A 21,016-nucleotide genomic window follows, 5' to 3' on the forward strand; every position below is an offset into this window, starting at 1 on the left:
AGAGATTTTAAAGGAGTCACGGATAGTTATTCAGGTCTTAAACTCCTCTGCTGAGTATCTCATCATTGTGACAGATGAACAATGTTACATAAAATAAGAAGGAAGGGGAAGAAACCTTCTACGGACTTATTAAACATGAGCGTGTGCCAATCTAGGGATGTTATCTTTTTTAAAGTGATTTCTTTTTTTTTTTTAATTTTTTTTTTAACGTTTTATTTATTTTTGAGACAGAGAGAGACAGAGCATGAACAGGGGAGGGGCAGAGAGAGAGGGAGACACAGAATCGGAAGCAGGCTCCAGGCTCTGAGCCGTCAGCCCAGAGCCCGACGCGGGGCTCGAACTCACGGACCGCGAGATCGTGACCTGAGCCGAAGTCGGACGCTTCACCGACTGAGCCACCCAGGCGCCCCTTTAAAGTGATTTCTGCCTGCAATGTGGGGCTCTAACTCACAACCCTGAGTTGGAGAGTTGCCTGCTTCACTGACTGAGCCAGCCAGAGACCCCTGTTATTTTAATTTCCCAGAGGTGAGGAGTGTTCTCGATTTGCAGACAGAGAGATAGAAGGAGCTCAGAGACTCAGCTGCGGAAGGGCAGGGCTCGCTTAATCTCTGATTTTACTCCAGAGCCCCTTTCTCTAAACCTTGGGAAGGAAAATTTCACTCAAATTCTCCAAATAGGGGCACTTACAGATAGGCTCAGTGTTTGGCTCGGATCACCTTTATTCGTGGTTTGTTCTGGTTTTATTCACTTCCTCAAGTTGATGTGTACCTTGGCGTACAAACTTGAGCTTTCTCAGATACCTTCCACTGTTTCTTTTTTTCTCTCTTGGTTGACACCTCCCCTGTGCTGGGCCACCTCTCTACTTGTGAATTCGGGTGTGATATCACGTCACAGGGTGTGGAACCTAGGGACGTGGCTTTCTCAGCAGCCACCCAGAGGCCCGATGATGCGTTGGGAAGTGCGCGAAAAAGCCTTCTTCGCCTGGTTGGTTCTAGGCTTCAGCAGAAGACGTTAGAACCTTGCAGTAACTGGTCATAGTAGCATAAGACCATGAGGGGTCAGAAGGTTGCAGAAGGCTGCAGACAGCAGACATTGGTCTGCGGTGACTCTCGCATGTGGAGTGAATTTACAGAACCCAAAAAGTTACTGGGAACAAACAGTCAGCAAGACCAACGACAATACCTTGGGCCAGGGAAGGCCAGCAGTTTGGGCAATTTAAAAAATTTTAGGTTGGACGATCCTGTTAAGTCACTCAGCCTTACCTGATGATTGAGGGTGACAGGGACAGTGTCAGTTCCAAGGCGTTTGTAAAGTTTTTGTTAAGGCTTGTATGATTTGTCCTGTGCAGCAGGTGCCTTGATCACCGGAGACTCTGGAATGTATGCCCCAAGTGGGAAACATATTCTCTAACACTTTAAACAATTTTTTTTAATGTTTATTTATTTTTGAGACAGAGAGAGACAGAGCATGAACGGGGAGGGGCAGAGAGAGAGGGAGACACAGGATCTGAAGCAGGCTCCAGGCTCTGAGCCGTCAGCCCAGAGCCCGACGCGGGGCCTGAGCTCACAAACCGTGAGATCATGACTTGAGCCGAAGTCGGATGCTTAACCTACTGAGCCACCCAGGTGCCCCTCTCTAACACTTTTTTTGCCACCGTCACGGCAGGGGAAAGTTTCAACCCATCCGGAAAACATATGTGCAGTCACAGGAACATATTGACAATCCATACTAGGTGGCAACCGAATGAAGTCAAGCTACAGGTGTTCAAAGATCCACAGGGAGGTCCTGATGCCTCTGGAGACAAAAATAGGTTTTCCAGGATCGTGGACCTGACAGGTCAGACATTACTGATAGACCTTTTTTGAAATTTTACAGCTGGCTCCCTACCCATGTCTGCTCACAACCCGAGTCATCTGAAATGCACTGTGGCTGGTGAAGGAACGCAAAAACTGGTAATTTCTCAGTTTCAGGAGCACGCTGTTGTCCCGTTGCCAGGATTTCAGGATGGCAAAGGTCTGGCAATGAGGGGACGTTTTTGCAGAAGCAGAACGAACTCCATCCACATGTGCCACAGTCTTTATGGACTTCCTTGATGTTGCCTTTGTATAAAAGTCAGCTGGGACACTTTCTGGATTCTTGGGGTCAGTCTGTTTAGTGTGCGCCTCGATTTTGATGACAGCAATTTCAGAAGCCAAGCGAGTAATAATTACAAGTGATGACTTTGTACCAGGACATATCAGATTTACAGGACTTTCACATAATTTTTAGAACACTTCTATGTCTATACAAACACAACAGAAAGAGATCACAGAATCGTTGTCTTCTAAGCATCCCTTAAAAAGTACAGAAACTTCCACAATCTGTTATTAGAAGGAGACCAAAAGTCCAAAAAAGAAAACAAATAGGAACGTCTGGGTGGCTCAGTTGGCTAAGCGCCAAATTCGGCTCAGGTCATGATCTCGCAGTTCGTGAGTTCGAGCCCCGCGTCGGGCTCTATGCTGACAGCTCAGAGCCTGGAGCAGCTTTGGATTCTGTGTCTCCCTCTCTCTCTGCTCCTTACCCACTCGTGCTCTGTCTCTCTCTGTCTCTGTCTCTCAAAAATAAATAAACATTAAAAAAAAATTAGGGGCGCCTGGGTGGCGCAGTCGGTTAAGCGTCCCACTTCAGCCAGGCCATGATCTCGCGGTCCGTGAGTTCGAGCCCCGCGTCGGGCTCTGGGCTGATGGCTCAGAGCCTGGAGCCTGTTTCCGATTCTGTGTCTCCCTCTCTCTCTGCCCCCCCCCCCATTCATGCTCTGTCTCTCTCTGTCCCAAAAATAAATAAATGTTGAAAAAAAAATTTTTTTTAAAAATTAAAAAAAAACCCAAATAACTTTGTCCTTTTAACAGAGAGAAAACTAAATTCTAATTCTGCACTAGCTTACTTTTGATATTAAAATGTATTCATTCCAACCTTACTCCTGACCAGGCATAAAATTATTTTCCAAAGATTTCTTTTTTCACAAACTCACTACAACTTTCTTTTTCCTCAAAAAAATTGCATCTCCATTCCTCATACCTTCTTTTACTGGAAGCACACATCCTACTTTCTTGCATATGGAAGCATTTTCTTCATCATTTTTAGTAGCTCTAACCACATACATTAATCACAATTCTTAACCCTGGGAAATTTTAACTCCTAGTGAAATCCAAGTAGTAAACAACTGTGAACTACTATGTGGGCATTCTTTAGGTTGGCGAGTATACGGACACATTTCATAATTTCTAAAAACGTGCTTTTTTTGGGGCGCCTGGGTGGCGCAGTCGGTTAAGCATCCGACTTCAGCCAGGTCACGATCTCGAGGTCCGTGAGTTCGAGCCCCGCGTCAGGCTCTGGGCTGATGGCTCAGAGCCTGGAGCCTGTTTCCGATTCTGTGTCTCCCTCTCTCTCTGCCCCTCCCCCGTTCATGCTCTGTCTCTCTCTGTCCCAAAAATAAATAAACGTTGAAAAAAAAAATTAAAAAAAAAAAACGTGCTTTTTTTTTTTTTAAGTTTATTTGCTTATTTTGAGAGAGACAGAGACAGCACAGTCAGGAAAGGGGAGAGAGAGAGAGAGAGAGAGGGAGACAGAGAAGCCAAAGCAAGCTCCACACTGTCAGCGTGGAGCCTGATGTGGGGCTCGAACTCTCTCAAAACCGTGAGATCATGACCTGAGCCGAAACCAAGAGTCGGATGCTTAACCAACTGAGCCACTCTGGCGCCCTTAGAAACATGCTTTTTAATAGCATAGTCTTTTAAGAAAGCACACACATACATGAAATGTTTATCAACAGACCCAAATTTATCTTTGGTCTCTCTGTAGTAAGGAAGCCAAAATTAGATAAACCTATGTTCAGTAATTAATGATTCATTATTGTATCTTATTTGGAAATGATCTGGATAGTTAATGAATTTAACAACTCTTGACTTCACCTAAATCAGTAAAACTTTAAGGTTTTAGATTACCAAAAAAAAAAAAAAAAAAAGGGAAACTATTTAAAATTTTACCTAAAACTTTTAAAAATTTTATTTACATCTGTTCAATTTACTTGTTCTTAACAATTAGGCTGAGATTACCCATAAAAACTTCATGAGACATCAAACAAAGCCAGTCATTGTTCCAAGCTATTTTTAAAAACATTTTGTAACAGGGACGTCTGAGTGGCTCAGTCGGTTGAGCATCCAACTCTTGATTTCAGTTCAGGCCTTGATCCCAGGGTTATGGGATCGAGCCCCAAGTCTGGCTGATCATGGAGACTACTTGAGATTCTCTCTCTCTCCCCATCTGCCCCTCTCCCCCTACTTGTGCTCTATCTCTCTAAAATAAAATTAAAAAAAAAAATTAAAGACATTTTGTAATAGAGATAACACTGACTGGATGGACTTCAAGTAGACCCAGGCGGAAAAAGTTTTAATTTTCATGCTGAAACTCTAAAGACATGTCTGTTTTAATTAAACCGGCAACCTTAAGTTAGCTTTGATAGTATGTTCCCAGATCAGGTGAACTTCAAAAACATTTGTGTTCATTTCTGTCTTTCTGAGAGTTTTAGGATCCTTACAAGCACATGCCTTCAAGCCAACTAAAACAGCTCTTTTACAAATCAATTTTCATCATACCGTCCAGAAGCAGAAAAAAATATCTCACATTTACAACATGTATGGTGCAAAGACATCAAAGACAGATGCAGAGACTTTATAGTTGCGAATATTTGTGGAGAAGATACTCTTAAGGAGGCCTTGCTAGGGTTTGGGCACATGAGCCCTGTTAGCAGTTTGTGTTTTTAAAAGGCCAATTTCCCCCGCCCCCACTTTTTTTTTTCTTTTTTTTAGCTTCAGTCTTAGGAGGTTGTTGGGCCGTGTTTATGTTTCAAAGACAGGATAAGATTTATAACCTCAAGGGACAAAGAAAGATGCAAGTTTCTCCAAGAGGGACTTTGGTTTTCTGAAGCTGAGAATTTACAAGACTTTTGAGATAAACAAGGATAGTTTGGGGATTGGTAAAGGAATAGGGGAACTTTGAATTGCCTCTGGAGCTGCCTTTTGTTTAAGGTCCTGTAAAGGCCATTCAGCTAGAGGGTAGTTTAGAATGAGTATTCAAACAAAAGAAACAGTAAGAATTAGGCAGTCTTGTAACCTTTCGTATTAGGTACTGGTGTGGGGAACAAAGGCAGGAGGACACGTAGGTAAAATTAAATTTCCTTAAAATCTGCAGCCCGTTTGGCAAATACTTGAGGCAGGCGGAGTATGACATTTTTCCAGGAACTCCCAACTGTCTTAATGTTAATGCTTTGCTGCAGGGAAAAACAACCTTAGCTCGACAGCAGCCAAGCCTCCAGGATCCTGTGACTCTTTTCTAGCATCTGAAAGTCCTTTTGGAAACCTCCCTTGCCTTTACCTCCATCACCAACCCCCCAATATATAATCAGTCACTCTGACCGTGCTTTAATATAACCACCTTTTGAATTGAAGATGTCTCAAGAGTTCTTTCTTGGCCATTGGCGCTGAACCGTAAAAAAAAAAAAAAACCACAACAATTTTTTTTTAAATTTTAGAAAGAGAGAGAATGAGCGTGGGCGGGAAGAGAGGCAGAGGAAGAGAGAGAGAGAATCCCAAGCAAGCTCCGTGCTGTCCTGTCCGTGCAGAGCCCCATGTGGGGCTGGAAGCCACAAACTGTGACATTATGACCTGAGCTGAAATCAAGAGTTGGACGCTTAACCAACTGAGCCACCCAGGCGCCCCTGGAATGAAACTTTCAATGAAGTTATTTTGGGAATTTTGAAACCTTTGCTTTGAAGTGCATTTCTTAAATGATCTGATCTAATTGGAACGTTCCTCCTACTGGCCATTGTAACCCTAGGCTGTGATGTCTCTGAGATCTGGTAGCGGTTTGGTGGGACCCTAGCCACAGCCGGAGTTCAACTCACATTTCTGTCCAGCCACATCTAGTCCCAAATAGGATGCAACTCTCACATTTCTGTCTGGCCTTATTTTGCAGCCCTCAACTTGATGGTTACCAAGCCAAGTTCCTACGGTCACAAAACAAGCTTCTAGATTTTTACGGTTTCTGGGACTATAGTTCTGACATATAAAATAAGCAGGTGTGCTGGAAGACGGAATGCTTAACTCTCAGATTTTAAGGATCCCATCCCATTATTATTTATTTATTCATTCGTTATTTTTCTTTTAGCTAAGCCTTTACCTCCTGTGCACATGGACGGAAACCAGCAGTGCCGAGGAAGCGGACTATGGACACTAGGACAGCCGGAGAAGTAGGGACGGGGGAGAACTGAAGCAGCGAGCCCCGGAGAGTGGGGATAGTGGATTGATTTCCAGCAAGTGGAGAAGTGCACCTGCCCCCAGGCGTTCCCAACACGGAGTGCTAGGACCCAACCAAGGGCTGGCTTTTGGAAGCTGCTGCAGGCTGGCCAACAGGGGGCGCTGGGCGCCACCAGTAATTGTCAATGTGGGCTAAACCTGTAGATGCCATTAAGGGACACTGGGGACTGGAAATGGGGGAAGGACTAAACCAGGAAACCCCAGTAAATGGGCACTGTGGCTGGAACTGGGGAGGGGATTCGATGTGGAATTGAGGAGGGAGCATGAGGCAAGCGGACATCCCACAAACACCCTCCCCCTTCCCTCCCCCAAGGTGGGATGTGTGTGACACTCCTCAGGCGCTCCCGGCTGCCCAAGAACAAAGCACAGGGGAGAACAAATGGTTAACTGATGGAGATCACAGTCACGAGGGCCCGAGTCTCCATCAGTTTACAAATATCTTAATAAATTACAAGAAAAAGGCATTCATTTCAATAGCCTCATCTCCAGAAACCTATAGACTCTGTTTCCTGGAGCCCCAACATCACCTTCCCCTCCATAGTGATGTGGGAAACAAATGCTAGAAGGAAATGGCAGGGAAAGGTAAATTTCCTTATAACCTGCAGCCCATTGACAAATACTTGGGGCAAATACAGAGTATGACATTTCTCCAGGAACCCCCTACAGTTGTCATATTAATGCTTCACTAAAGGGAAGACAGCCTTGGCTTGACAATAGCAATGCCCCTGGCATCTCGTGAGTCCCCTTTGGTATATCAAAGTCCTCCTGGAAGCCTCCCTCAACTCCATAGTATACAACCAGTCATTGTTCACGACCCCCGTGCAGCTCTTTCTGCCCATGGGTCCTGTCCCCCATGGGACCTTTTTTGCACCAGAGACATGTCAGGAATTCTTTCTTGGCCGTCAGCCCCGGACTCCCGATCCCTACAAAACCCCATCAGAACTGTGGCCTGAACCAAGGGCTGTGGGCCAAGGGCTGGTGCTCTGTCAGAGCCTCCTGTCAGCTCCGACAGACCTGTTCACGCCGGCCTGGAAAGCCAACTCGATCCAGAGTTTGAATGTAAAATGAAACCTCCAACCAAGAGGGACTCGCCAACTGCCCCCGGAAACACAAAGGCGGTGAGCTCGGAAGGATTGGTCGGGCGCCACACCTGTGTCTCTTTCTGTCCCCAAAGGCCAGCAGAACTGCACTTCGGATCCCAATGCCATCACCGATCGGTTTTCAAACGAAATTCAACCAAGTAAATTTGAAGATCTAACAGCTGGCTCTGCCTCTGTGGCCCTTTCATGTACTTTCCAGAAGCCCCTGCTGGTCCTCCCCCTGTAGGTCCTTTTGATGTAGTTTGAAGTGTTGGGGTTCAGAGCCGAGGGCCAAGAAAGAAGTCTCGAGAAGTCTTTGGTGCAAAAAGGTGGCTTCATTAAAGCACAAGGACAGGACCCATGGGCAGAAAGCGTTGCACTGGGGTTGTGAACAGTAACTGATTATACTGGAGGCTGGGAAGGGGTTGGGGATAGAGTAAGTCTCTAAGGTATTTTGGAAACCAGGTTTCCAGGACCTTGAGGGGTTAGCTGCTGTTAGGAACAGGTCATTTATTACTATTTAGTTAAAACTCAGTCATGAGACCCTTCAGATGCATATCAGCGGGTCATAAGCTTGGAGTACGATTGTCACCATGTATCTTGGGGAGGCAGAGATAAAGGAAGTTTCCAAAGGACTTTTTTTTTTAAGTTTTTTTTTTTCAACGTTTATTTATTTTGGGGACAGAGAGAGACAGAGCATGAACGGGGGAGGGGCAGAGAGAGAGGGAGACACAGAATCGGAAACAGGCTCCAGGCTCCGAGCCGTCAGCCCAGAGCCCGACGCGGGGCTCGAACTCACAGACCGCGAGATCGTGACCTGGCTGAAGTCGGACGCTTAACGGACTGCGCCCCCCAGGCGCCCCCCAAAGGACTTTTTACATGTTAACGTAGACTTACGGGATCCCGGGGGGGACAGGATAATGTTTAAGCTAAGGTTGCCTTTTGCCCTCAGCAAAGTGTCACTGTAGAGGCCGCTGAGCTCCCAGAGGAAGGGCACTCTGCCTGTCTCAAGGACTTGTCAGTGGGCTGTAAGTCGTAAGGAAATGAATCTTTTTTCTTCTGCCTTTGTTTCCCACATCATGTTGACCCTTCTTTATTTGGAGGGATGGCTTTCAAGTCCTTCCCCACTCTCTAGGAATTCAGTCCGGCTGCTGGGGAGACTTGGTCCCTCCTCGCTGCCTCATGTGACAGGAACTAAGACAAATCAACTGCCTGCGCTCTGTCCCCTCTATGGCCTCATTTGGTTCAGAGGAAGCCACCCAGCTGTCCCTGGTCCTGACCACCCTGCAGTGAGGTCACCAGCCCATTCCTCCCTCCCTCAATTTCCCAGGCAGGAGTCAGACCCCAGACCCCTGAAGTCCCTAACGCCTCAGTCACGTCTGAGTAGCCCTGCGGAAGGAACCCCCTTACCAGGTGAGGGAGGAAATGAGACCTCCAGGCCAGCTCTCTCCACAAGGAGCCTCCTCCCAAAATTCTCTAGCCTCCACTTTTCGACACTTGCATAGCATCCAAGTAGGTAAGGGGTCCAGGACACGTTCTCAAGAATTTCCCTTGACGTCCCGGGGCGCCTGGGTGGCGCAGTCGGTGAAGCGTCCGACTTCAGCCAGGTCACGATCTCGCGGTCCGCGGTTCGAGCCCCGCGTCGGGCTCTGGGCTGATGGCTCAGAGCCTGGAGCCTGTTTCCGATTCTGTGTCTCCCTCTCTCTGCCCCTCCCCCGTTCATGCTCTGTCTCTCTCTGTCCCAAAAATAAATAAACGTTGAAAAAAAAAATTTAAAAAAAAAAAAAAAAAAAAAAAAAGAATTTCCCTTGACGTCTGCCATCGTTCCCTGTTTGGGAAGGTCATGCCTGTTGTATATTGGTGCCTGGTTGAAAAGTCAACAGTAACGCCTTGTCACGTACGTACATAAAATTGTGCTAGAGAGCAGGGGTAATGTATTAGGCTGATTGAGTCTTGTCTCTGTCCCTTCCCATGAGGCCTTCAGCTGCTACAAACGCTGGGCTTTGATTTGCTTCTTTGAAAGTTGGGAGTCATATTATTTAAAAAAAAAATTTTTTTTTTAACGTTTATTTATTTTTGAGACAGAGAGAGACAGAGCATGAAGGGGGGAGGGGCAGAGAGAGAGGGAGACACAGAATCGGAAGCAGGCTCCGGGCTCCGAGCTGTTAGCCCAGAGCCCGACGCGGGGCTCGAACCCACGGACCGCGAGATTGTGACCTGAGCTGAAGTCGGACGCTCAACCGACCAAGCCCCCCAGGCGCCCCGGGAGTCATATTATTGACCTCACAGTATTGTTGTAAGGACTAAGATGAGGCAGAGTTCCAGCCGGCAACCCGGCACATCCTAGGCACTCAAGAATTGGAGCTGCAATTATCTACTGGATAACAGCCACCGGAAGATGTGTGCTCCATGATACAGGCAGTGACAACCAATGTGTCAAGAAGGACCAAAGCGTTCGCACCTCGCTTCCTTTTCCCATTAAAAAAAAAAAAGTCATAGGGGCGCCTGGGTGGCTCAGTTGGTTAAGCGTCCGACTTCAGCTCAGGTCACGATCTCGCAGTCCGTGAGTTCGAGCCTCGCGTCGGGCTCTGGGCTGATGGCTCAGAGCCTGGAGCCTGTTTCCGATTCTGTGTCTCCCTCTCTCTCTGCCCCTCCCCCCTTCATGCTCCGTCTCTCTCTGTCCCCAAAATAAATAAACGTTAAAAAAAAATTTAAAAAAAAAAAGTCACAAACACAGGGGGGCCTGGGTGGCTCTGTCAGTGAAGCATCCGACTCTTGGTTTCCGCTCAGGTCGTGATCTCGCAGTTTGTGAGCGAGAGCCTCGTGTTGGACTCTGCCCGGATGGCTTGGAGCCTGTTGGGATTCTCTCTCCCTCTCTCCCTGCCCTTTTCCTGCTCTCTCTCTCTCTTAAAATAAACATTTTAAAATAAGTGAATAAATAAATAAATAAATAAATAAGTAAGGGGCACCTGGGTGGCTTAGTCAATTAAGGGTCCAACTCCCGTTTTTGGCTCAGGGCATGACCTCGTGGCTTCAGGGGTTTGAGTCCTGCATCATGCCCTGCGTTAGCAGCGAGGAGCCTGCTTGGGATTCTCTCTCTCTCTCTCTCTCTCTCTCTCTCTCTCTCCCCTCTCTCTCTCTGTCCCTCCCCCCCACACACTGTCTGCCTCTCACAAAATAAATAAACCTAAAAAAAAAGACAAACTTGAAAAAATAAATAAAAATAAAAACCCCACAAACACAAAAATCAGCTTTCTTCTTTTGAAAAGAAGACCAGTATAATTCGTAAAACATTTTAAGTATGAAAAAAGAACCAAAAAAACATAATCCCTAATAATGTTATTGTAAGTGCTTGTATGTATACTTTTACATAGCTGTAATTATACAGCGTATAAATTTCACACCACGGCTTTTTTCACAGCTATCACATTATAGGCATCTCTCCGTTACTGTGTACCCTACTGACCATAATTTTTAAAAAAATTTTTTTTAACGTTTATTTATTTTTGAGACAGAGAGAGACAGAGCATGAACAGGGGAGGGTCAGAGAGAGAGGGAGACACAGAATCGGAAACAGGCTCCAGGCTCCGAGCTGTTGGCACAGAGCCCGACGCGGGGCTCGAACTCACGGACCGCGAGATCGTGACCTGAGCCGAAGTCAGACGCTTAACCGACTGAGCCACCCAGGTGCCCCGCCTACTGACCATAATTTTTTAATGACAGCATAATATTTCTTTGGATAAACTATGCTTTGCTATGCTGTGTTCTAATTCTTTGACACTTAGATGGTTTCTGTGTGTTTTTCTACCTTTATAAATCAAGTCCGTTAGGGGTCTTTACCAGCAAGTAACAGAAGCCAAGTCTGGAATGCTTAGACAGGAAAGGGATTTACTTGACGGGTATAGACAGGCTTGCGGAATTCACGAGGGGAGTGAAGATCCCGGTGACTTAAAAGTCCAGGAATTGAAGAAGTTCCGAGGTTCTGTGTGGCGAGAACTACTTGACCGTCTGGATGCAGCTCTCCTTTAGGCTACATGTCAGCTGTGGTTTCCTTGCGTTACTGCCCTGCAGAGAGAGAATGTGATTCATCTAACCTGGGTCGTGTGCCCAGACCTGACCGATCAACCAAATTACTGCTACGGGAATACTCTATCTTTGCACATACAGCTTTTTCTAGATTTTTAAAAAGGTCTGTTTATTTTGAGAGAGAGAGAGAGGGAGTGTGAGCTGGGGAGGGGCAGCGAGAGAGGGTAAGAGATCCAAGCAGGCTCTGTTCTGTCAGATCCCAATGCAGGGCTTGACCTTACCAACTGAGATCATGACCTGAGCCGAAATCAAGAGCTGGACGCTCAACCGACTGAGCCACCCAGGCGCCCCTTTTTCTAGATTTTTGAATCTTTTTTTTTTTTATGTGAAATGTCTCAGAGCGGAATGACGGGACAAGAGGGTAGAACTTTGGAGGTGGCTCTTGATGCACGTTGCCACATATATAGGAGTATAGGAGGAACCTTTAGAAGCAATCGGAGTGGTAGTTCGTTGAAATGGGGATTCAGGGATTATACGACGCATTACACAAAGCATTTTATTCGATCGCTGTCCTTGGCTGTATCTATTACACTGCTAACCCTTGATATAGAGCCCTGGCCCTTGTGTGTGTCCTCAGATTGGTCTTTTGTGTCGTCTTCCCTGCATGAGCATCGCTCACGATGCATGTCCAAAATTTTCGGTTTAGGATTCTGTAAAAGGGAGCAAGAACTCAGAGATCTTTGGGAAACGATCGGAACGCCTCATCCTTTCGGATTTTTGAGATTCCTACCCACTCTGATTCTTTTCACTGTTGGCTCGCCCACACCTAATTCAACATCCATACTTTTGTATGTGCGATTTGCTTTTTTTTCCCCCCGAACCTTTCCGAAGACTTCAATTTAGTTTTCATTGAAACCGCAGGTCCCTTACTTATCCCACTCATACTTAATTGGTTTTTATTAGGTTTATTTTAATTAAGTAATTAGACAAACAGTTCAAGTGGTCCCAACAGGCTTGAGAACAAATACTACTCACTCCTGGTAAATAGACAGCTCACCTGGTGGGAGCATTAGCGCACAGATGCTGGAGAGTAGCCTGCGGTGGTGAGTGATGACATCCCAGGGGGCATCAGTCCATGCTTTATGAGGTGACTGACCTGGCTGAGTGGAGCTGTTTAGGAGAAATTCTATCGTGCCAGTTTAAATGAACCCTCTCCATAGCTTACGTAAAATCACAATATCAACACCATGAATCTGACATTGGTACAATGTGTGTGCTTCGTTCTATGTCATTTGTGGATTTGTGTGACAATGCTGCAATACAGACCCAGAGCCAGTGCGACGCCACAGGTGTCCTTCTGGTGCTTCCATTTTGTAGCCACACCTACTTCCTTCCCCTTCACTCTCCCAGCTCCTGACGACAGCCCTGCTCAGTCTACATGAATACAATTTTCTCATCCAGGGAACGTTGTTTAAACGGAATCACACAGTATTTTCCCTTTTGAGATGGACTCAGCGTAATCCCCTGAGATCCATCCAAGTCATTGTATTTTTCAATAATTTGCTTCTTCTCTTTCTTTCTTTCTTCCTTTCTTTCTTTCGGGAAAAACAGATCCCATGAGAGCAGGGCAGAGGGAGAGAGAAAGATCTCAATCAGGCTACACGCTTCGCGTGGAACCCAACGGAGGGCTCAATCCCACAATCCCGGGATCATGACCGGAGCTGAAATCAAGAGTCAGCCGCTTAACCGACTGAACCACCCAGGCACCCCAATAACTCACTTCTTTTTATTATTGAGTAGTATTTCCAGGTGGGGATGGACCAGTTTGTTTAACCAGTCATCAACATAAGGGCATTTTTGTTTGTTGCGGTTTTGAGCGATTACAAATAAAGCTGTTCTAACAATTGTGTGTAGGCTTTCAGGTGGACATATGTCTTCATTTTTCTGGGATAAATGTCTAAGATTCCTCGCAATTCCTTGGGTTGCTTGGTGTGTGCCAAACTACTTTCCTCAGGGGCTGTGCATTTTATATTCTTTTTTTTTTTTTTCAACGTTTATTCATTCATTTATTTATTTAGGGACAGAGAGAGACAGAGCATGAACGGGGGAGGGGCAGAGAGAGAGGGAGACACAGAATCGGAAACAGGCTCCAGGCTCCGAGCCATCAGCCCAGAGCCCGACGCGGGGCTCGAACTCCCGGACCGCGAGATCGTGACCTGGCTGAAGTCGGACGCTTCACCGACTGCGCCACCCAGGCGCCCCATATTCTTACCAGTTACTAAGCAAGAGATCTAGTTTCTCCACATTCTAGCCAGCAGACATTGTCACTATCTTTAATTTTAGCTATTCTAATAGGCATATGGTGACAGTTCATTATCTTAACTTGCGTTTCCCTGATGGCCAGTGATATAGACCATCTTTTCATGTGTTCATCTGTGTCAGGGGTTTGAGGGATCTGGGGCGGATCAAGGAAAAAGGTACGGTCGTGAGAGGTAGTAACGCACAACCAACTTCATTGGGCGGTGCTTGGACAGAGTGGTGAGGGAAGTGCCTCATAGTGGGAGTCTGTCCAGAGGCCATGGCTTGAGAGGTTGTTACTCAGAAGGGGAAGAGGGCAGGAAAGAGGAGGATCAGAGAAGAGGATTATGCGTCCAGACGGTGTTGGTCAGCAGCATGGAATGGCCTTTCTGAATCACAAAGCTCCTAAGGGCCAAAGTAGCTTGGAGGTTTTACAACCGCAGGCTCCAGCTGTGGTCAACAGGTATGGCGTGAGGTTTTTCGGGGAATGCCAAGCAAGCAGGCTCTAAATGGCCAAAAATCTGCTCGTTTGGGCCATGATTAAAGCAACCAGACTGACACAAATTTGAGTCTGGTGCCAGCAGGCCTCGAAGCTAATGGATCTCGTCCCGCACTGAAGAAATAAGCAACACAGAGGCCATCTTGGCCTTATTTATGTAACAATTCGCCATCTGTCTATTCTCTTCTAGGTAATACCTCTCCGTGTCTTGGCCCATTTTTTAACTCGATTGGCTTTTTTTTTAATCTTGAATTTGGGGAGTTCTTTGTACGTTCTAGATATGAGTTCATTGTCGCATAAGTGGTTTGCAAACATTTTCTTCCAGTTTGCAATCGATGGTCTCGTGGCCTTACAGTGTTTTTCACAAAGCAAAAGCTTTTCATTTTGATGAAGTCTGATTTATTGATTTTTTCAAAAAAAGATTTTATTATTTTTAGGCAATCTGTACACCCAGCGTGGGGCTCAAACTTACGACCCCAAGATCAAGAGTCACACGCTCCTCTGACTGAGCCAGCCAGGCATCCCACATTGACTTTTTTTTCTTTTGTGGATCACATTTTGGATGTTGTATCTAAGAACTCTTCACCAAGTGCCAGGTCTCAAAGGTTTTCTCCCATGTCTTTGTTTTTCTAAAAGTGTTAGAGTTCGATGTTTAACGTTTCAATCGACAGCCGATTTTGGATTGATTTTTGTATAAGGGGTGAGACTTAGGTTGCGATTTATTTATTTTTGTTATGGATATTTTTTTGAAAATTTGAAAATCTGGTACCATTTTTTTGAAGACTATGCTTTCTACATTCAATTGCTTCTCAAGGACCCTTCTCGAAATCCGTTGTCTGTACTTGCGTGGGGCTATTTCTAGGCTCTGTATATATTCCACTGAAGCCTCCCTTTCACTTCATCCTGTTAATATTTTCTAACTTCACTTGTGATTTCCTCTTCGACCCATGGATCATTCACACGTATGCTGCTTAATTTGTAAATATGTAGGGTTGTCTCAGATATCTTTTTTTGTTATTGACTTGTCACTTAATCCCATGTGGTTAGAGAATATTTCCATGTGGCTGCAGTCCCTTTAAAAATGTTAAGACTTGTTATGACCCAGGATTTCATCTAACAGTGTTTTCCATCTGCATTTGACCAGAACGTACATTCTGAAGTTGTTGGGTGTTGGCTGGGGTCTCTCCTGAATGCCCTCAGTTTTTTGTGACTTCTCTCCACTCTGGCTGGTGGGAACTCAAATGTCTCCCAGCTATGTGTGGGCAATGGAAAATGTTCAGCTTATAGCTCTGTTCTTTGCACAGCCTTGTAGAGTCTCACCCTGTGCACACATACATTAGTATTCATCCAATGACAGGAAGGGGAACCCTACACAGATTGTCGAGGATGCTTCTCTGTTTAGTTCTGGTACTCTTCCAGAATTCTTTCCAGTATTCTTCCTTACAAATTCCAGTCACCTCTGTCTTCTAGTGTTTATTTAGCAAGATTTTAGTCTCCGCTTGGGCTTCTCCTCTCCATTCTGATTGCCAGAAACTAACTCCAGACAGAAAGTCGACGCATTTGTAAAACTCGTCTGATTTGCTGCCCTACTCTTAGTTAATTTTTCACAGCACTTTTCTGCTTATTGTCCAATGTCTGAAAAGAGTTTCTAGTATTTTGTCCAGTTTTTTTAGGTGTTTATGGTGCAGATATTGAACATTTCTTTTACACGTGAGCTTTGGACCAAGATTTTATTGTTCATTCATCATGATTACTTTTTTTAAGTAGGCTCCATACCCAATATGGGACTTGAACTCATGACCCTGAGATTAAAGGTCACGTATTCGGGGCGCCTGGGTGGCGCAGTCGGTTAAGCGTCCGACTTCAGCCAGGTCACGATCTCGCGGTCCGTGAGTTCGAGCCCCGCGTCGGGCTCTGGGCTGATGGCTCAGAGGCTGGAGCCTGTTTCCGATTCTGTGTCTCCCTCTCTCTCTGCCCCTCCCCCGTTCATGCTCTGTCTCTGTCCCAAAAATAAAATAAACGTTGAAAAAAAAAATTAAAAAAAAAAAAAAAGTTCACGTATTCTACAGACTGAGCGAGCCAGGCGCCTCTGGACAAACATTTTAATGAAATGAGCAAGCAAGCCATGGAGATAAGGTGTAGGAAAGAGCATACTAGGCAGAAGGAACTATGGGTCAAAGTCTCTGATGGCTGAACCATGTGTGGCTCGGGTACCATGATCCCTGCTTCAGAGTGAAGAGATTAAAGATCGTAGAGGTTAGCTCTTTACCTAAGACCTTATAGGATAGGGGCAGATTCAACCCACACTTGAAAAGAGCATCTGAACTCCTTCCCCTGGGTCTCACCACCTGCCTAGAAGGCTGTTGCTTCAGTGAAGAGGAGATTTATGAGCTATGACTAACCAGGGCAACACGTTATCTCGGGAGATGTTACGAATCGAAAATACAAATTGCTCAACGCGAGCTTAGACAAATGCAAGTCTGGAAGATTTGTAATGGCTTGGGGGCACCAAGGGGATTTCCAGTGAATGTTTGTTAGTTCTGGTAACGGCGTTCCACAGGCCGTTTTCCTTCATGGAGCTTCCAGCGTGTTCTCCTCCGTCGGGGAAGTGTGCTCTCTTGTCTGACGCAGCCAAGTGACTTCTCTCACTCAGTACATTTGGGAGCCGTCAAGGAGGCGTGTGTGCTAACAATAGTTGCCATTACCCGAATGCCTAGTATACTCCAGATGCTTTACATACGTTATCTGAAGTCCACACAACCCTATGCAGTAAGTATTCTTATGCTATTTTATTGAGCAAGGATGGAGAGCTTTGAGAAATAACGTACCAAGTCCTCTTTGTTTCCACTACACATTGCTCTAGTGTGGGCTAAACTCTGGGGGGAAAGGATCTAATGCGGCTGTTTTTTTTTAATCACTCGGTTAGATAGGAGTCCTTCTCTTTTCTTTCTTTTTCTTTTTCTTTCTTTTTTTTTTTTTTTTGTGGTTTCCATGAGAATGCTAAAGAAGAGAAAAATAGATGGCCAGGTCAAGGGGCGTTGCAGCGAGGTGTGGAAAACCCTGCAAGAAGTATGCCAAATGCTATCGTGGAAAACAATCGTGGGAAAAATTGGAGCTGAGCCCTGGATGTTGCCATTAGGGGCCAGGCGGGGCCTTTACCCCAGACCCAGCTCCATACCAGGGAACGAACATGTTTCTGCAGCCTAGAGCAGAAAACCAAAGCGGTATGGATTTCTGCTTCTTCATTCCAAAGAAGACCAAAAAAAAAAAAAAAAAGACTTTATGTCTATCCCTTACTATTTCTATGGGTGTCAAGCACCATTTGTTCAGGAACTCAAGGATAATCCAACTTTTTTGCTTTTGACTTGTGTGGGTTGAGTCTGAAGGTGGCACTTATCTCATAATACATTTCTATCCCTGACTCTCTTTGTTCTAAGAATTTCCTAGACAAATGAAATCACTTTAACAAAAACAGGTTCGGTTAATTCCTGATCATTTAACATGACTAGGTAGGCAGTTTTACATCCCTGACTCCTACTCAGACAAGTGTCACCTGCATCTGGCCCCAGAAGGGCCCCACAGGTTTATGTCATTGCAGCTGTGGTCAAGACTTTTGTGTCTCTAACTTTGATCGTGGGAAAAATGTAATCCTCTACGTTGCTGAGGATTTAAAATAAGTTCTTGGCTTTCTGGATCATGAGGCCTCCCTTATTCCTCTCTCTTTGTAGAAATTCCTCACGTTGGTGCTTGGTGCCTATCAATGCTCAGGGAAATTAGACGTTTCTGTGGTTACCTTGAGGACTCGACCAAGTTCATACACGTCGCCTGCTCAGTTGTTCAACACGGCCGGTCTGAAACAGACCTCCCGACTTCCACTGCCAAGGAGTTGCTCCCCAACTCTTCCCTAACCCCACTCATTCAAGCTCAAGCTCAATCCTAAAAGTCATCCCTGACCTTGACTTTTCTCTTTCCCTCTCCTCCACATCCGGTCCGTCAACAAATCCTGCTGGCCTACACTCCCAGTATAGATCCTAAATCTTACCACTTGGCTTTGCGACACCGTCCTCTCTCAAACAGACCAGTTCTCTCTGAACAGTTGTGTTAGCGCTTGGGCTGCCATCACAAAGTACCACAGACTGCGTGGCTTAAACTACGGAAATTTATTCTCTCATAATTCTGGAGGCTACAAGTCTGAGATCAAGGTGTCGGCAGGGTTCTCCTGAGGCCTCCCTCCTCAGCGTGTAGATGGCCGTCTTCTCCCTGTGTCCCTACGTGGTCTTCCTCTGTGTGTGTCTGTGTCCTAACCTCCTCTTCTTGTCAGGACATCAGTCGTGCTGGATGAGGGCCCACCCTAACGACCCTTATTTGGACTGAATTACGTCTGTGAAGACCCTATTTCCAAATGCATTCTGAGGTACGGCGGGTTAGGGTTTCAGCCCACGAATTTTGCGAAGATCCAATTCAGCCCTTGGCACGGGACTTCCTGCTTTCATTCTTGTCTCCCAGAGTCTGGCTTCCATATTTAAGCAGAGTGATCTTTAAATACGGTGAAGCAGATCTTGTCACACCTCCCTGCTTAAAACTTGCCGACGCTTTCTTATTGCACCTATGTGTGCATTCCAGATTTCTATCTGGGCCCAGGAGGCCACCCCTACACCTCTCCAACCTCGTTTGTTACGACTTCTGTTTGCTCGGCCCCTTCACCCTTCTTTCTACTCCCCAGGCGCGTCACAGTCATTCCCACCTCAGGGACTTTGCACGTGCTGTTCTTGTTGAAGCGAAACACTTCTTCCAGGTCTTCCCCAAGGCTGGTTTCTTTTTATAGCTCAGATTCACCCCCAGAGTTACTTTCGCCTTCCTCAGTGCTCCCCTCTCCGGCCGGCCCGGCCAACCCTCAGCTCCAGCACCTTCCCTGTTTATCCTTTAAACAGACCTTCATCCTGTTTGATTTCCTTCTTAGCATGATCGCGAGCTCAATTTTTCCAGGTTTTAGACCTGATATTTGTATTGTCTATCTCCTCCACGACAATGTGAACTCTAATATAAATTCAGAGTCCAGGAAATAGTATTTGTTTAATTGCTGAAGGAAAACTTCTTCCGTGGGAACCTAGCACACACTTCCGTGCGGGTTTTTACTTGCCAATAAACTGACATCCTTTTTTTTACCTACGCTGTTCGCAACTGACACACTCCTTCGTTCGTCCGATAAACATTGATCAGATGCAGTCTCGTCGAGTAGGAAGGACCTGATCTCTGCCATAAGCAGCTGGGCAATTAAATCCTGTCTCTACTACTTACTTGCTGTGCGATCGTTTTGCAAAACGTTTAAGCGTTCTGAAACTTTGTGAATCTGTAACATAGGGCTTAAAAATATACTTGCGCTTCCTTTAAGATGCATCTAAAACTAAGGGGGACTGACAGATGTACAGAGGGACGGACGGATGGAGAGAGGTGTGATAATGCAAGTCTCATTAAGATTTAGTTGTAGAATCCAGGTGGTGGGCAAATGCGTGTTTACTGTAAGATTTTTTCGATTTCTCTGCATGCTTAAAACTTCTAATAATAAAACGTTGGTGGTGAGGAAGAAAACGGGGAAAAAAAACACCCTTGCAGGTTTGTTCTCAGAACGAAATGATATGCTATTTGTCACATACGTCCACAAAGGGGGCGCTGCAGGGTTCGGTGAATGCAAACTGCTCTTGTCACTGTTACGTAAAAACATGCTAAGTATTGTAGGAGGATCCAAGAGGAGTAAGACTCCACTTCCTCTCCCAGTGGGCGAAGCAGATGCAAACTCGCCTAACACCATGAGGAATTGCTCTAATAAAGCCTCTGCTCAGGCAGGAGGTGCTGGATCGCAGAGGACGTTGGGTGGAGCCTTCCGGAAGCATCGTGCCTTCAGGAGAGGTGGATTGAGGGGCGCCTTGACGGATGGGGGGGCTGCTGTTCAAAGTGGGGGAAAAGAAGCTTTTGTTTAGTGGTCAGACAATGTGACATCCCTCTCTAGCCTGCAATGATTAGGGCTGTCCTTTCCACAAACGCTTCCTTGGGTTTTTAAGGAACTTAAAACTCCTTAAAAAGTTAAGGAACTTCACCCTTTGGGTTTCAGATATACTATTTCATTTCCTCTTACAGCTCAGCTTGAAGCCCTATCTGGGGACACAATGAACTTCTGCAATCTTGCACTCAGAGTGGAAACTCAGGTGTTAGAGAATCTACCTTTGTTCCTAAGTTCCTTCTTGGAACAACACCTGTGTTTTGTTAGGATTACATTGGTGCCTTAGCATACATACAGTCTCCTAAGAAGATATGATGGGTCAGACCTTCCAGAACCAGGATGGCAATCAGTGGGACTGATTTTCTATGCCTTTTGCCCTCTATAAACAGGAAGATCGGATTTGATCAAATCAACAGAAGTTTCTGTTTATTGTGGAGGAGTGTCTTTCTCCCAAAACACTTAGGACTTGCAAATAAATTAAATATATTCATTCTTGCAACTGGTGTTATTTCTTCCTAGGAAACTCAGGCTAAAGAAACCTCTAAATGCAGCTTAAAATTCAAGGCAGCCAAACTGTCAGCCCATAACACAGAGAACGCAGGAATCGAAATCTTTCCAAGTCATGCAGCTGTAGCCACGTTCCAGTTGTTCCTTCCCTTCCTCCCTCAACAAACTTGCACGAGTTCCAGTTGTGTGCCAGGCCTTGTGCCCGCAATCGGGGGTGTAAAGATGATTTAGACACACTTCGGTTCCCCAGGAGCTC

Source organism: Prionailurus viverrinus, chromosome A1 (assembly GCF_022837055.1).
Source record: "Prionailurus viverrinus isolate Anna chromosome A1, UM_Priviv_1.0, whole genome shotgun sequence".
Lineage (NCBI taxonomy): Eukaryota > Metazoa > Chordata > Mammalia > Carnivora > Felidae > Prionailurus > Prionailurus viverrinus.